Here is a 14003-nt window from a genome sequence, read left to right as displayed (position 1 = left end):
ACACACACACGCACACACACACAGCATGAGATGAGAAAAACATCAACATTTAAACAAATTCGCCTCTTGAATTCTAATGCAGCACGGTCCCTGTACTCTAGAGCAGCCACTAATTCCAGCCTGTGTAAGAAACACGGTGGGGGTGATGTGCCTTCAATAATTCATCTGGAAATTGATAGATGTGAATCTCCAGAGAGCGCAGTGTGGATAGTGTGTTGCTGAGCCCTCCGCAGAGACTCGGTGTGAACTCTGACTGTGAATTTGTGAGTATGGAGATCGGGGTCAGGGTTCAACATGAGAAGGTCTGATAAGGCGATACATAGGACCCATACCTCCTCTTCTATTAGGATGGCACAAATCCCTTGGATACTCGAGGCTCATCTCCATCTCCGCTGATATGTTTTATGTTGATGGAGCAGTGGATTGGATGTGGACTGCAGGGCACATGCAGCCATGGTTTTGCATGTAGATTTTCTTTAAATATAAAGCACTATCTAATTTGAAAATGCTGTTTAAAGAGGAATATATGGTATTCATGCTACCGTATGTGAAACCAATTAAAAGGATGATTTTTTTAGTACAATTGCTTGCTTTGATGTCACTCCATATCTGACTTAGGAAAACAGAGAATAGTATCAGAGGGCATATGAACAGTGGGAGTGGAAAAGATTTCTTTATTTTTCTTCACACATCAATAAAATCAGGGCTTTGACTTTTAAGACCAGAATTTGGCCACATCCATTTTCAGCATAATTATCCCACTGAATGGTAGTCTTATTGTGCTATACGCTGCACACCCCCACATGCAGCCAGAATTCTGACGAGAGGTGGACAATTGGTGATGGACTGATCAATACTGGAGCATATTGAGGCCAGGCAGAGTATAGAAATGAAACTGGAAAATTTGAAATAGATAATTGAACTCACTGAGCACTCTGACTGGCACTTCACACAATCTGATGCCATTTATTTGGCCTCATAGAGTGACATCGCCAAATGCAGAAATGAAGCAGAAAATGAAAAATTGAAAGCCGCTGTGTAGCAGGGCCACTCATCCAAATGTATATCAGGGGCTTACCATTCATGGTATAATGTAATGATGTGGATCAATGCTTGTTCTATGGGCAACAAGTTTTAAAAAGGGACAGTAAACATCAATCACGCCATGCATTCACAAAGCACTGGAGGTCATGTGCTTCACTAAATAGTCCTTCCAAATCAATCGTGCATGGGTCAGTCCAGTATGTACAACACATACTATATTTAGCATCGCTAGATCAAATTGTCTGACGTTACAAAAGGCACATCACTATTTACAGAGTAATCCCTGTCGAGAATTCAAATGAATTCCTAACATGTGTTCTATGTTGTTATCATAGAATGTAATTTAAGCACATCTCTGAAACACAAACAATATAGGCTTTCAGGGCCCTATAACATCTGGGTATTATGTTAAAGGAATACCATAAATGATGGATTCCCTGCAGACTTGAGTAGCACTGACACATACCTAATTAAATGTGAGGACATTATAAGCTATTTAAGTCCCAGGTATCTGTCATTGAATACAGTGCTGGTTTTGTGTGCTGAAAAGGGGTTCTGATAAGCACAATGAATGAATAGAATACCCTATCTGTTCTGATTAAACCTGAATATATATGTTTAGTTCATGTTGATCCATTAGTTGCTAACATTGCCTGTTTCCTGTTTGGCACTAAACAAGAAGTGCACAGTTGCTTATTCCCCAAAACAGCTTGATCAATAATGTTGTTTTGTGGTGTAATATAGTTTAAAATACCCACCATATACTGTAATCACGACATCCTTATGTGTCAGTTTGTTAAAACAAATTATGCCTAAGTTCTCAGTAGAGCTGAGGGGGCTATACAGGGCAACTTTTATCATGTGACACATTGTCCTGTTACCTATTTTTCACTGTTGACTGTAGATTTGAAGTTTTGCTTTCCAAAAAACTCACAAGTATTTTCAAAAGGAGTGTCTGAATAATACTCACTGTCAACAGTTTTCATTGGAAAACCGATCAAAAGTAGCTCCAAATAAAACTTTGTGAATGGTTCATGGTAACATATTGTTTAGTCTAATGTTGACATGCTGTGAGCACCACAATGCTTTCACCTCTATTGTATCCTGTTACTTTTAGACTTTAAGTTTCTTTAGTAAGAAAGCACACACTGAAGAAGCCATGGACATTCCTGAGGGCTAAAACAAGACTCCCCATTTGACCATATCAATTCTGCTAACCATGTGAGTGAGCAGAAGGTGTGTGCATGTGTATGGTGTTAGTTGTGATGGTAGAGGAGGGGGAGGAGGGGGCTGTTTTTTCTTCTTGGTTTATGTCATTGGTTTAAACGACCCAAGACCCCGCCTTGATAGAAAAGGAGAGTTAGACTGTGTGACTACAGCCAAAGAGAAGGGGGAGACTAGAGAGAGGGGGAAAATAAAGCAGTGAAACAGTTACACCTACTCGGCGTTTACGAAAATACGCTCGGTCGTATTTTAATAAACAGGGACTCGTATAACACATTGAAGGCTGTTCCCTGTGAGGTTATCACTCCTCTCTACCCGTCCGTTTTTCTTCCCTAAGAAGCAGCTCTTCTAGCGCTCGGAGGATTAATAAGGTGGAATCAGAATTACTCCAAATCTTCACATGAGACATTTCTCCCCGAAGTGGATGATGCTGCCGCGGACGTGTGCCTAAAAAGTCTGCTTCTCAACTTGCGGCTGCACGTCATTTGTCAAGGTAAGACCCTGCATTTACAGAGGCAACACTGCTTTTCACATTTAATTCAGTTTTTTAGTGTTTCAAATGAGAGTTAGCTAAGACTGGCTGCTGTTGGTTTTCGGGTCCGCATACAAGCTCTGACCATGTGTGTCCACCTTACTGCGCCATGAAGATGGGGAATGGTCGGGTAGGTTGTAGGCTACACACACACACACACACACACACACACACAACACACACACACACCAGCACACACACACACACACACACACACACACACACACACACACCACACACACACACACACACACACACACACACACACACACACACACACACACACACAAAACCTAAAACCTAGCGTAACTGTCAAATGTTGACACGAATAGCCCGCGTTTACTCTCCAACGCTGCCTTTAGTGTCCCTCACCTTTACATTGCATTGGTATTCGGCAACGACGCCGGGACTATATTGTGTTTGCAACGAGACCCCGTACGTAGTGTGTGTGTGTCTGTTAAAAGAAATAGAAGTGCATTATTTGAGTGTGTGAATGCTTGTAGAGTTGTGTGTGTGCCCGTATGCTTTCTAGCTCACATCTTCTAATACCTCACACTCGACCCGGCTGACTGAGTTTTTGTCGGAAAAATAGTGTTGTGAAAGACGTCATCCTGTGTTATGTTCAGTACCGCTTGCTGCTGCTAAGACTGGACATCTTTTTTCTTTTTTTTAAAAACCTAAATGTCTATGGAGCACATCTGCTGTCCAAGCTGCATCACAATGCAGCCTTCCACATTTATATGGTTGAGCACAATCTTAAAACCTTAAACAAGCTGCCATACATCATTACAGGGGATCAGAGAAAACCTAAACTTTCTTTTTAATCCCAGGGAACCACAAGTGATTCGAGCAAACACCTGCGTTTGATGCTAATTTGCCTCAAAGAATCACACCTGAAAGGATTTTGTAGTTAAGTGTAGTGGGTTTCAGATCTGTATGAGTGGAGATAGGAACCTCATCCTTTTGCAGTCTTTAGTTGTTTTTTTAAGTGAGTGAAATGCAAGTGAAAGAGAGCCTCATGTTTCTGGGGATGCCCCTGTCATGATCCCCCTGGAGGCTCTAGGATGTGGCTTTGAAAACCACTGGAGGAGCATAATGGACAGATTTGTGTAGTTCCCACTCTTGGATGCTTTGCTGCATCTTACTCAGCCAAATATATCTTGTTTATATTTGCCAAGATGATATTTACAATGAGGATTTAGCACTGTAGCTGTCTACACTTCACAGTTTAAGTTTACAGCCACTGTTATGGGGTGACAGTGTAGGAATGAGCCGCTAATTGTGTTAACTTTTTAATTAAACATGCTAAAGTATTCTTACACGTTATCGGGCTAATTAATTAACTGGTAACTGTGAAAATATGAAAATGGACACGTGTTGGACTAATGAAGAACTAAAGTAATCTTAATTTCTTATCACTCTTCATTAAAAACACAATTTGTGCTTGTCAACAATGTCAATTTTTTATCCAGGAGTATTCTTGATATGATCAAACTGATAACAAATAACAACCTGGATTGTAAATCAAAAAATGTAGTAAAATGTACAATCAAATATTTTGTGTTTGATGCCAGCAAGCTGAATAGTAGGGGATGACCTTGGTAAAGCAGCTCTTTGTCTTCTTTATTAGTGCCCATGTGCATGCAGTAGATGAGGAAGGGGGGGGGGGGGCCTGATTTGGAATATAAGGCCTCTACAGATGTGTGCAGCTTGGACATCTGCTCTGTTGGCTGCCATTGTCAAGGAAGCAGTTAAGATGGTGGGCTGCTCGGCACGACAGGGCTCCCTTGTCAGAAGGCTCTATTAAACGGCTCCAGTCACAATTGCAGCAGGGAACTAGTCATAACACTGAGTAGTGTTCGTATTTCTCACATGCCAGGTACATTCACAATCACTACTGGTCCACAGTGGGTCTTTTTGTCTTCCTTTGGACCATCAATTCTTCATTCATAAACAAACTTACCAAGTTGAGATGGCAAAATGTTTTGTTGCGGACCACCCCCTTTTTTCCGCTTACCTTCCCTCATACTGAGACAGTGTTATCGTTAAGAATGGGGACTGTCGTTTATTCCGGAGAGGAAATTGAACAGACTCAGTTAGTCGACCCCGTGAAGAGCCTGCCCTCTGCCATCCTCTCCTGTGTTGCAGAGCAGCACCCATTCACTCAAGGCAATTGAACGTCTCTGAGGGGACCTCGGTTAGCCCCGTGCAATATGTATTACCATCCATCATCCCAAGACTCTCGCTCTACGGGTGAATAACAGTGGCTGCTAAGTTCTGTGTTAAAAAGTTCCCTCGCCAGCGACCATTAGAAGGGATTTATTGGAGCAGCTTCCCTGAAAGTGCTGTGGAAGCGAGACGGAGCATGTTTCAGAGTCCCTACACGCCCGTGGGGCTGTGGTACCAAATATGTCATGGATAAAACTCTAACTGGTTGAAGAGCTGCCTGAACTTCTCTTTTTGCTATTCTAGTTTTTCTTCTTAATAGATTGTATAGCTCAAATTAGTCGGCTGGCAGAAAATGAATCTGCAATTTCGCTAATTGATTAACTGTTTAAGCCATTTATCAAACTAAAATGTCTAACATTTGCTCGTTCCAAGCCCTCAAGTGTGAGGATGTGCTTCTCTACTTTCTCGCATATTATTGCTAATTGCATTTTTTATTTAAACTGCTGGTTGGATGCTATTAGAAGAGATTACCTTGGGCTTTGGAAAGTTTCGATTTTTTTTTTACAAGTCCTTAACCTCAACTCTAGTTTGTTCTATCTAAACAAACAGGAAATGCATTGCATCAGCCCTTAGTCATATTATAGTAATGTGCACATTTCCATTACATACATCATGGTTATATCATTTAATTCCAATATTAACAGCCTTAAAGGCAACTGATAGACCTAAAGCAAACACCTCTCTATCTGCTGTGCACTTATTTCCTTTGTAGCAATTGTTTCTCACAGCAGAGATAGAAACGATAATGATCTAATATTCACCGTAGGCTTTAATAAGGATCTTCTAATGTATGCATACCGTGTTACTGAGCTGGTAAATCCTGCCTACATGTCCTTTTGAATGATAGTGAGCTTGTGTTGTGTGAAATTAAGTATATCTTTGTGCGCTCACTACCTCTCGATATAGTCTTTGATCCCGCGGAGATGAGCTGGGTTCTTTTCCTCCCTGTTTGTTTGTCAGAGTTGAAAACAATTGGGATGAATTGGATAGCGATTGAAGCTATATAGATGGAGCAGCACTGTAAATGAACGCCTTACCGTGCTCCATTTGGGTCAATTTGAATATGTGTTTTTAATTGGTCTCTGAAGGCTAAAACTTCTCTTTTCTGCCTCCCTCAAAAGTGTCTGCATGATGTGACAAGAGCTGAGGAGCCCCGGAGCAGCGGTGTTCATTTGAAGCCCAGCGAACATGCTCATTATCTCCAAGCAAAGGGGAGATTGATTTAGCTGAAAGCTGGGGTAATCTCACAGCAGAGAAAGAAAAACAGTGCACTGTAAACTGATCAAGACAGTCATTCTTGCAGCGGACCGCTCTCCTCAAAGCAAATACGTTAAAAAGCGAGTGCTGCAGAAGGTACTTTATCTTCATACTCGAAGCAACTAAAGGCAGCATCACTTAGCCGCAACTACTCTCTCATGGCTTCAGAACTCCTCTTACCTTTTTTAGAAAGGGTTTATTGAGATTATATCTCATGTTGCTTGTCTGTTCTTCTGAGGCACTCTTCATCTTTATTTTTTGAAGAGTTTGTTTGTGGTTCGAGGGGCTATCATATTTTTCCCCTCTAATCGCTTGCTCCCCCATTGCTGTCATTTCATTGACAGTGGCAGCGATTGTGTTTTCCTGGAGCTTCACAGGGGTAAAGGATAATTGGTGCTGTGAATGTCTTTCTCATAGTAACTGGGAACCCTGTGCCAGCACTATTCTCTGCACCGTACAAAGGGACAAGATCCCGCGATAGGGCTTGCATACAGTAAGAGACCTACAGTATTCTGCAACTCAAACAGATGTATTTTATTTTTGGCAGAAACTAGTGGAGCTGAACCTCATGTGGTTTCACTGTTTGCGAGCTGCAGTTATTGGATTTGATGTAGCAGTCGCTCTGTGCTTTTATCCTGCACCACTCTACATTAGTATAGGGGAGAGTGAGGTGGCCATGTAATAAAGTGGAAGTGCATCGTCTTTCAGCCATGTAAAAGGTCAAGTCATTCTTGTACATCGGCCTCTGTTGGCGATGTCAAAGACGGTCCTGCGAGGTATAATGTCGTCGACCGGGGGCATCAGCACAGCAGTTATTCATTATTTTCGTACAACTTAATACTCTTTCGTTTAATGCATATTAATTGATGCGCTGCCGAATCCACACTCTTCATAATCCACCAAGGATTTCTCAAAGGCAAGCACAAAAGGCTTTTATTATCTTAAGGAGGAAGTGGTCTTTTGGGACCCAAAGTGCTCCTGCTCAATTGTGTATTACATTATGAAACAGACGTAAGTGAAATAAAATTACAACGTATCATCAGCGCGTTGAAGGATCCTATTGAATAATTACCTTGGCAGAGCCATTGTTGTAACGCCAGATCCGTTATTTTGGATGGGATGAGGGGGAGGTTTATGAAGTCCTTGTGCAAGAGAGTAAAAAGCAGTTTCAAGGTTAAACTGTGTGGGGCCAAATGTTTGGGGAGGGTGGATTAATTTCATGTCCCATAATGTGATTTGCAATATCTCCTCCTTTACTGCCCTTGGTTTCTTTTGGAGTGCGAGCCTGATGAAGGCTGAGGGCAGGGGGGGTGCCGTAACTACCCGCCTGCATTTATAAGTGTTTACAGGACCACTAAATGGAATTACGGGAGATGATGCATGCTTACAAATTCCCCATCAGTCCCAGACCCCGCCTCATTACTGAATACAAATTCAGTGACTATCCTTCTGGTGCGCCGGAGAGAAAATTAGCTTTCTCTCACACACGATCACATACATAAATACATACAAACGTGCAAACACAAGAAGAGGGTGGTTCAGGAAAATCACTGTGAGTCTTTAATTGCAGGGCAGGCTATGAAGGAGGGAGGAAGACCACCATGATAACGGCAGCAATATCTCTCGCTGCTCAGTCGGCCTGAGAAGCCTGCTGTCATCGACACTTTATTACACACAATCTGCAGATTATCCTCGCGTATCTCCATATCTGCCCAGCTAATGATTCTGTTGGGTTGTCTCGTTTTCTGGCAAACTCTGTGTCATACAAATGCCTTCAAAGATATGCGTGCATTTCATACAGCACCATTATCGTAGAGACATTTGAACAAGCACAAGGAAACCTCACAGTATGTGTGCAATACGAGGAAGCGATCAAATCAGCGATTGAGGTCAGCATTGGTAGTGAGTGGGTGGGTTGTAAGCTTTCCGTGGGGGTTGCTATTACGTGTAGCATTTCCTCCTCATAGTGCCCACTGTCATTTCACTTCCCTTTTGAAACCTCACTGCTGACATGCTGCTTCGATCAGGCATCTAGATTACGATTAAAAAAAAAAACTTGATATACAATGTAATCACCGACAGATGGCGAATCCCATGCATTTTGCTTTAAGGTTATCCAAATAACCCTAAACATTATGGGTTTTAAAGTATATACCAACACCTTTTCCGCGGTCATTAATATTTGGCTTTTAGTTTAATTATGAAATCCTTTTTTTCTATCCTGCAAACAGACAAATTAACAAACAAAATGAACCAGAAACATAACCGGCTTGGCAGTGGTCAAATAAATAACTAATCATTTTAAGGAGAATTCATTTAATGAAGATAATGTTGAAAAGTATGCAAATTCAACTATTTAGCTAAAGTGTGGCTTGATCACAGTAAAGGGGCCTATACAATGATTTCTAGTGAATTCAATCATTGCTTATCAGCAATTAGCAATCAAAATAATATCTCATTCTTTAACCCTTTTCGTCCCAAATGGGATGTGGCCAATGCCCCCTTTACTCAGGGTGTAGACAGCCATGAGCCATTAAAACCATGTTAAGACCATTGTATTTTCATCTGACACTGATTTTTGACACTGAATTAACCAACAGCAATCATGATTTCATTTGGTATAAAAACACTTTTCAGCGTTGTGTGATCCACTCTCACACCTTCCCTAATATCGACAAAGATGATTAGCGAAGTGAAAGGGATTCATTTAAACATACCCTGCCACACTCTCGCACCAGCAGCGACAACAAAAGACTGCTAAAAGATCGAGGAGCTACGTGAAGGTCATGTGTTGGAAGGACAGAGTGGCGAGCTCACACTTAAGTGCCCCTTTACCAAATACAAAAATTGGGAAATGGACTGAAACAGCCACTAGGTATATTTCCGACGAGATGATGTGTTGTCACTCAGCTAAAATCAGTCTTTAAGAAAAGCAATTTCTCTGAAAATGTCTCAAGTGTTGGTCCTTGAAGTTAGATGCTTGCCTGAACGCTGTATTAGCTTTGTCACTTTGGGCGGTATCATCACTGATGGCAAACTTGTGCAGTTTTTAAGATTCACACGCTGTGACAGGTCCAGGCGGCTGTTTACCGTCAGGGTGTTGGTCGAATAAATATAGGAGAACGTATATGCTTGGAAATGGTTTCCAACTTTATATGCTGAGTAGTGAATTTGCCCTGTCTGTGTCACGGTGGCTGCTTTTAGTTTTCCAATTAAATCTCAAATCTTTCCCGTGTAAATGGAACACTGAGAGAATTGCATACAAATGCTGTTTCAGGTGTCCGTTGCAACATGTCTTGCTATTAAAACTTCTCCCATGATTCATTGTGTATTCTGCTTTCTGACCCTCTCATCTTTTACATGCATACACCGATCACACAATAATAGAAGTCTTTCCTTTGGGCTGTTGTGCAGTCATTGCTCGGTGCATGCTATCTCTGTTCCTCTTCTTCCTGGCTTCCAGGAAAGGCTATATTTCATTGAGCTCAGTATCCCCTTACTTTTACAGTGGGTGAACTCTATTTTTTCAGATTTCTTTCTTTCGAGTGCAGCTGCAGTCGGATGCAGAGCTGAAGTTAGGTTTGCTTCCACCTCTCGCTGACTTTCAGCTTTGCTCAATTGTTAAGGCGTTTCAAGACAAAAAACAGCACTCAGGCAAACAAAAAGGTTGCTCCTGGTTACTTTTGTAACAATGCGTTGCCACTACATCCTACAACACATTGCTTCATCAAAGCAAGATCCATTGCCAGGTGCCCTGCAGCATTGGGCTTATTTGGTATTAACCTGCTTATAATTTAGACTAAGAGATTATTATTGCAGTTTTACAAACCATTTCAGTTATGCAACCTTGCCTCAAAGTTGTGACTCCATGTGGGGTCTTCTTGGCATTCAAACTGGACTTCACGGTTCTTATTTTAACCGTCTTCTGTACTATACAGCAGCACCAACACAGCCCTGTAGTGCTGTGTGAATGCGGAGAATATGTGCTTATATCCCTCACACTTTCTAATAGGGCTGCTCAATTAATCGTATTTTAATCGCAATTACGATTTTGGCTTGCAACGATTATGAAAACAACATAATCGAAATAAAGCGATTCTTTAAAAAAAAAAGTTTTATTGTTTTTTCAGTTGAATTATACTTAAAGTTCAGGATAATCAACTGTTAAAAACATACTGTTCACATTTTTTTTTCCAATAAATTTATGTTTTCAAAGTAAATGGATAATCGTTTTTAATAATCGTGATATCAATTATTGACCCAAATAATCAAGATTAGGATTTTTGCCATAATCGAGCAGCCCTACTTTCTAACCCCTTCGTCCTCTCTTACTTTTGTTCTCTTCCTCTGCCTGTATCCATCTCCATTTCCCCTCCACTCTCGTGAAGGTCTCATTGCTTATGTAATGTCTCTAAACATTTGTGCAGCATTAAGGGAAGTCAGGCATGCCAAAACTGTGCAAAACGTCCCTCTGTGCACCCCATAGAGGTGGGACAGATGGCAACCCTCGTTCCCACTCTTGTAAACTGCCTGTGACAGCAGGAGAGATGGCGGCGCATACACGGCAGAACTAGGGCAACGCTAACTAAGGCTTTTCAGACAGTGGTGGACACACAAGCATGCACACTCATCAGGCTTTTTTGGTCATTGTTTTTGTCTGTTAATTACAACATAGTGTTTATTGATTGCTGATTCATGGGAAAGTTGATAATCAGGGTAAATGCGTCGCTACACCTGTGATCCCGGTTGTAGCTCACCTATAACAAAGGCTATCAGATTCTAGCATTAAGTCATCCATCACAATGTTAAAGAAGGTGACCCGTAGTTGCTTTCTAATTTAGTCGTTAATCACCGCCGCAGCGGAGTGTCGGGCGCTTTCACTTTGCTCCCCCCTAACAACTCTCTGGGCAGAGTCCATTACGGAGTAAACAGACAGTGAAACACTGAAGAAATGAATGAAGATGCCCGGCGCAGAACCCCCAGAGGTGAGATCAAATCACAAGCTCGGTGATGATGAGGCATGTTTATGGCTGGCACTCTATTAAGAGGAGGCTCTTCCCTGCTGGCGCATAATGAACATCTACCTTGCGAATGGTTGCTCTGAAGCCTTTTTCCTTACTCTGAATTACCGGTCATTTTCATCAGAAGGCGCTCTAATTGCTCTCAGCCGCGAGTCGGGGCCAGTGATAGAGAGAATGAGTTTGAGTGTAACTTGGCAAGGTGACTGGCTTATGGCAACATTAGCCATGTTGATTTGTATAAATCTCCAGCACCATATTTCCCTCTTTTGTGTGTTAATGAAAGCCAGTTATGTCCTTGGAGGATGATATTTCAGGCCTGAGCTCTTCTTCTTTTTTTTCTGTGTACACGGTAACGCCTCCTCCAGATGTCCCCCACTGCGGGAGGCTCTGAGGCAAATTAGAGAGGCTTCCCGCCAAACACACACACGCACACACACACACACACACACACACACATACACACACACACATACACACACACACACACACACACACACACACACACACACACACACACACACACACACACACACACACACACCACCGTTGGATCACCTCCGGGGGGGCCACTTCACCTGACCTGTTACAAAATACGACAAGAGCAGCGATGGCAGAGATATGACTGTGTAGCAATTGTATGTTGTTATTATCAAAAAGAGAGTTTCATATTGCTGACAAAAAAGGGCAGTGTGTGTGGTGAGGGAGAAAAGGAAAAACATCTCTGAAAGGAGAATGTTTTCGGAAACCGCAGACAATGTACCATCTGCACACGGCGGGGTGCGTGAGCGACACTGGACTACTGCTGTGAGGAACTATTGCATTGTTATTAAATGGCTGTTGCCTCACTGGCAGCCATATTAAAGCCTCAGATCCTGTGCCTGATGCAAGGCAACGAGGAAGAGAGGGGGTTGGAAATAAAAAAAATAAAAAGAGCCTTGAAACCTTCCTGGCCTTCTGGACATGGTGACACGACGTGCAGCTGCGATGGCACAGATGAGTGGATGGCAGTACTAAATTCATCAAAGTGAAAAAGCAGGAAAAAGGTTTTTTTTTTGCTCTCTTTGTCTTTCTCTTATCAGGGTTCGTACGGTCATTGAAAACCTGGAAAAGTCATGGAAATTCAAAATGAAAATTCCAGGCCCTGGAAAAGTTATGGAAAACAATATTTTTCTAAAAGTTTTGGAAAAGTCAGGGAAATGTAACTAAAGTTGCGTCAAATATAATTTACATTTTATCTAATCGCCGAAATAATCTGCGGTCGCGAGCTGTTATGTGCCATCATGACGCGCATGGTGTTATTTTTTAATATATGAAGCGCGAGCTGTGTGCTCGAGACTTCCTGCCTGTCGGGCCGGCTGAACTCTGCTGCTCCGGGATGAGGGTCAGCTACATTATCTACGGTGCGTTCGTTAACTGTGCGGAGTCACTGTGGCACAGACTGAGCCGCTGGTGAACAGCTGTGAGAACGGGCCGTTCAGGTGTTCAGAGCAGAGCGTGATGTAGCTAGCATACATTGTCACTATCTGCTAACGTTAGCTTTAGCCTTCGTTTTCTAATAGTTTTTTTCATAGGCTATAAACAGAGGTGGTATAAGTATAGAGATTGTACTAGAGTAAAAGTAGAAGTACTCAGATCTTGTACTTTAGTAGAAGTACTCAGATCTTGTACTTAATAAAAGTAGGAGTACTCGGATCTTGTACTTGAGTAAAAGTAGAAGTACTCAGATCTTGTACTTTAGTAAAAGTAGAAGTATTCAGATCTTGTACTTAATAAAAGTAGAAGTACTCAGATCTTGTACTTGAGTAAAAGTAGAAGTACTCAGATCTTGTACTTAATAAAAGTAGAAGTACTCAGATCTTGTACTTGAGTAAAAGTAGAAGTACCAGAGTGTAGGAATACTCTGTTACAGTAAAAGTCCTACATTCAAAATGTTCCTCAAGTAAAAGTAGAAAAGTATTATAAAAATACTAAGCCTTGCACAGAGGCATGAAAATACTTTTTCAAAATGCTCAACAGTGCTGCCAAAATTATAAACTGACTGCTACACAATTAAAATAAATGCTTTTATATATTTCTATTAGATGTAACTCTTTGGCATTTCTGTTATTATTAACACTGCTGCTTTAGCTGTTCTGACTGCTAAAATCCTCTGTTATTCCTCAATTTAAAGCCGATATCCCTTGGGGTCGGGGGGCTCGGATCCTTGTCACCTTTTTCATACCTGATGACTTTGCATCCCTGACTACAGTTGCTTTAGCGTGTAGAAGCTAATAAGCCTACTATTTGATTTGTTTTAGATAGGCACTACATGTTTCATATGCAGACCTTATTTTCCTGTTCCATGTTAAAATAAACCATTTTCAGTGGTCATTTTTTTTTGGTCATGGAAAATTAGGTAAAGGTCATTGAGAAGTCATGGAAAAGTCATTGAAAATCATTGGTGAAAAAGTGTATGAACCCTGTCTTATAAACTCTCTCACTCTCCCCGCCCACCACCTCAGCCTCTAAGGTGCATCGAGAGGACAGCTTTTCTGTACTCAGGAGCTGTGTCTTAAGAAATGCAAATACAGAAGCTCAATCCATACCAGGTCTTGTTGCGACGGTCAGATTTTCTTTTCATATTAGACTTTCAGCACATTAACTTAAATCCCTAGTCTGGACCCTTCGAGCAGTTCATCTGCACATTTAAATTAATT

General features: G+C 41.6%; 1 protein-coding gene across 3 annotated transcripts in view; it reads left to right on the top strand.

Moving 5' to 3' along the window:
- The first annotated feature begins 2411 nt into the window (after positions 1–2411).
- Positions 2412–14003, top strand: part of LOC117543847 (C-terminal-binding protein 2) — a 94342-nt gene continuing 82750 nt past the window's right edge. For 2 of the 3 annotated variants that reach the window (XM_034212459.1, XM_034212437.1), the window contains exon 1: positions 2412–2761. The gene's annotated coding sequence lies outside the window, so the exon portion shown is untranslated. Of the gene's footprint in view, positions 2762–2911; positions 2931–14003 lie in introns of those variants that run through there. The other variant, XM_034212451.1, reaches the window with a different exon arrangement.

The sequence above is a fragment of the Gymnodraco acuticeps genome, unplaced genomic scaffold (genome assembly GCF_902827175.1).
Source record: "Gymnodraco acuticeps unplaced genomic scaffold, fGymAcu1.1, whole genome shotgun sequence".
NCBI lineage: Eukaryota > Metazoa > Chordata > Actinopteri > Perciformes > Bathydraconidae > Gymnodraco > Gymnodraco acuticeps.
Note: the sequence above shows the minus strand (reverse complement) of the source record. Positions and strands in the feature narration are given on the sequence as shown.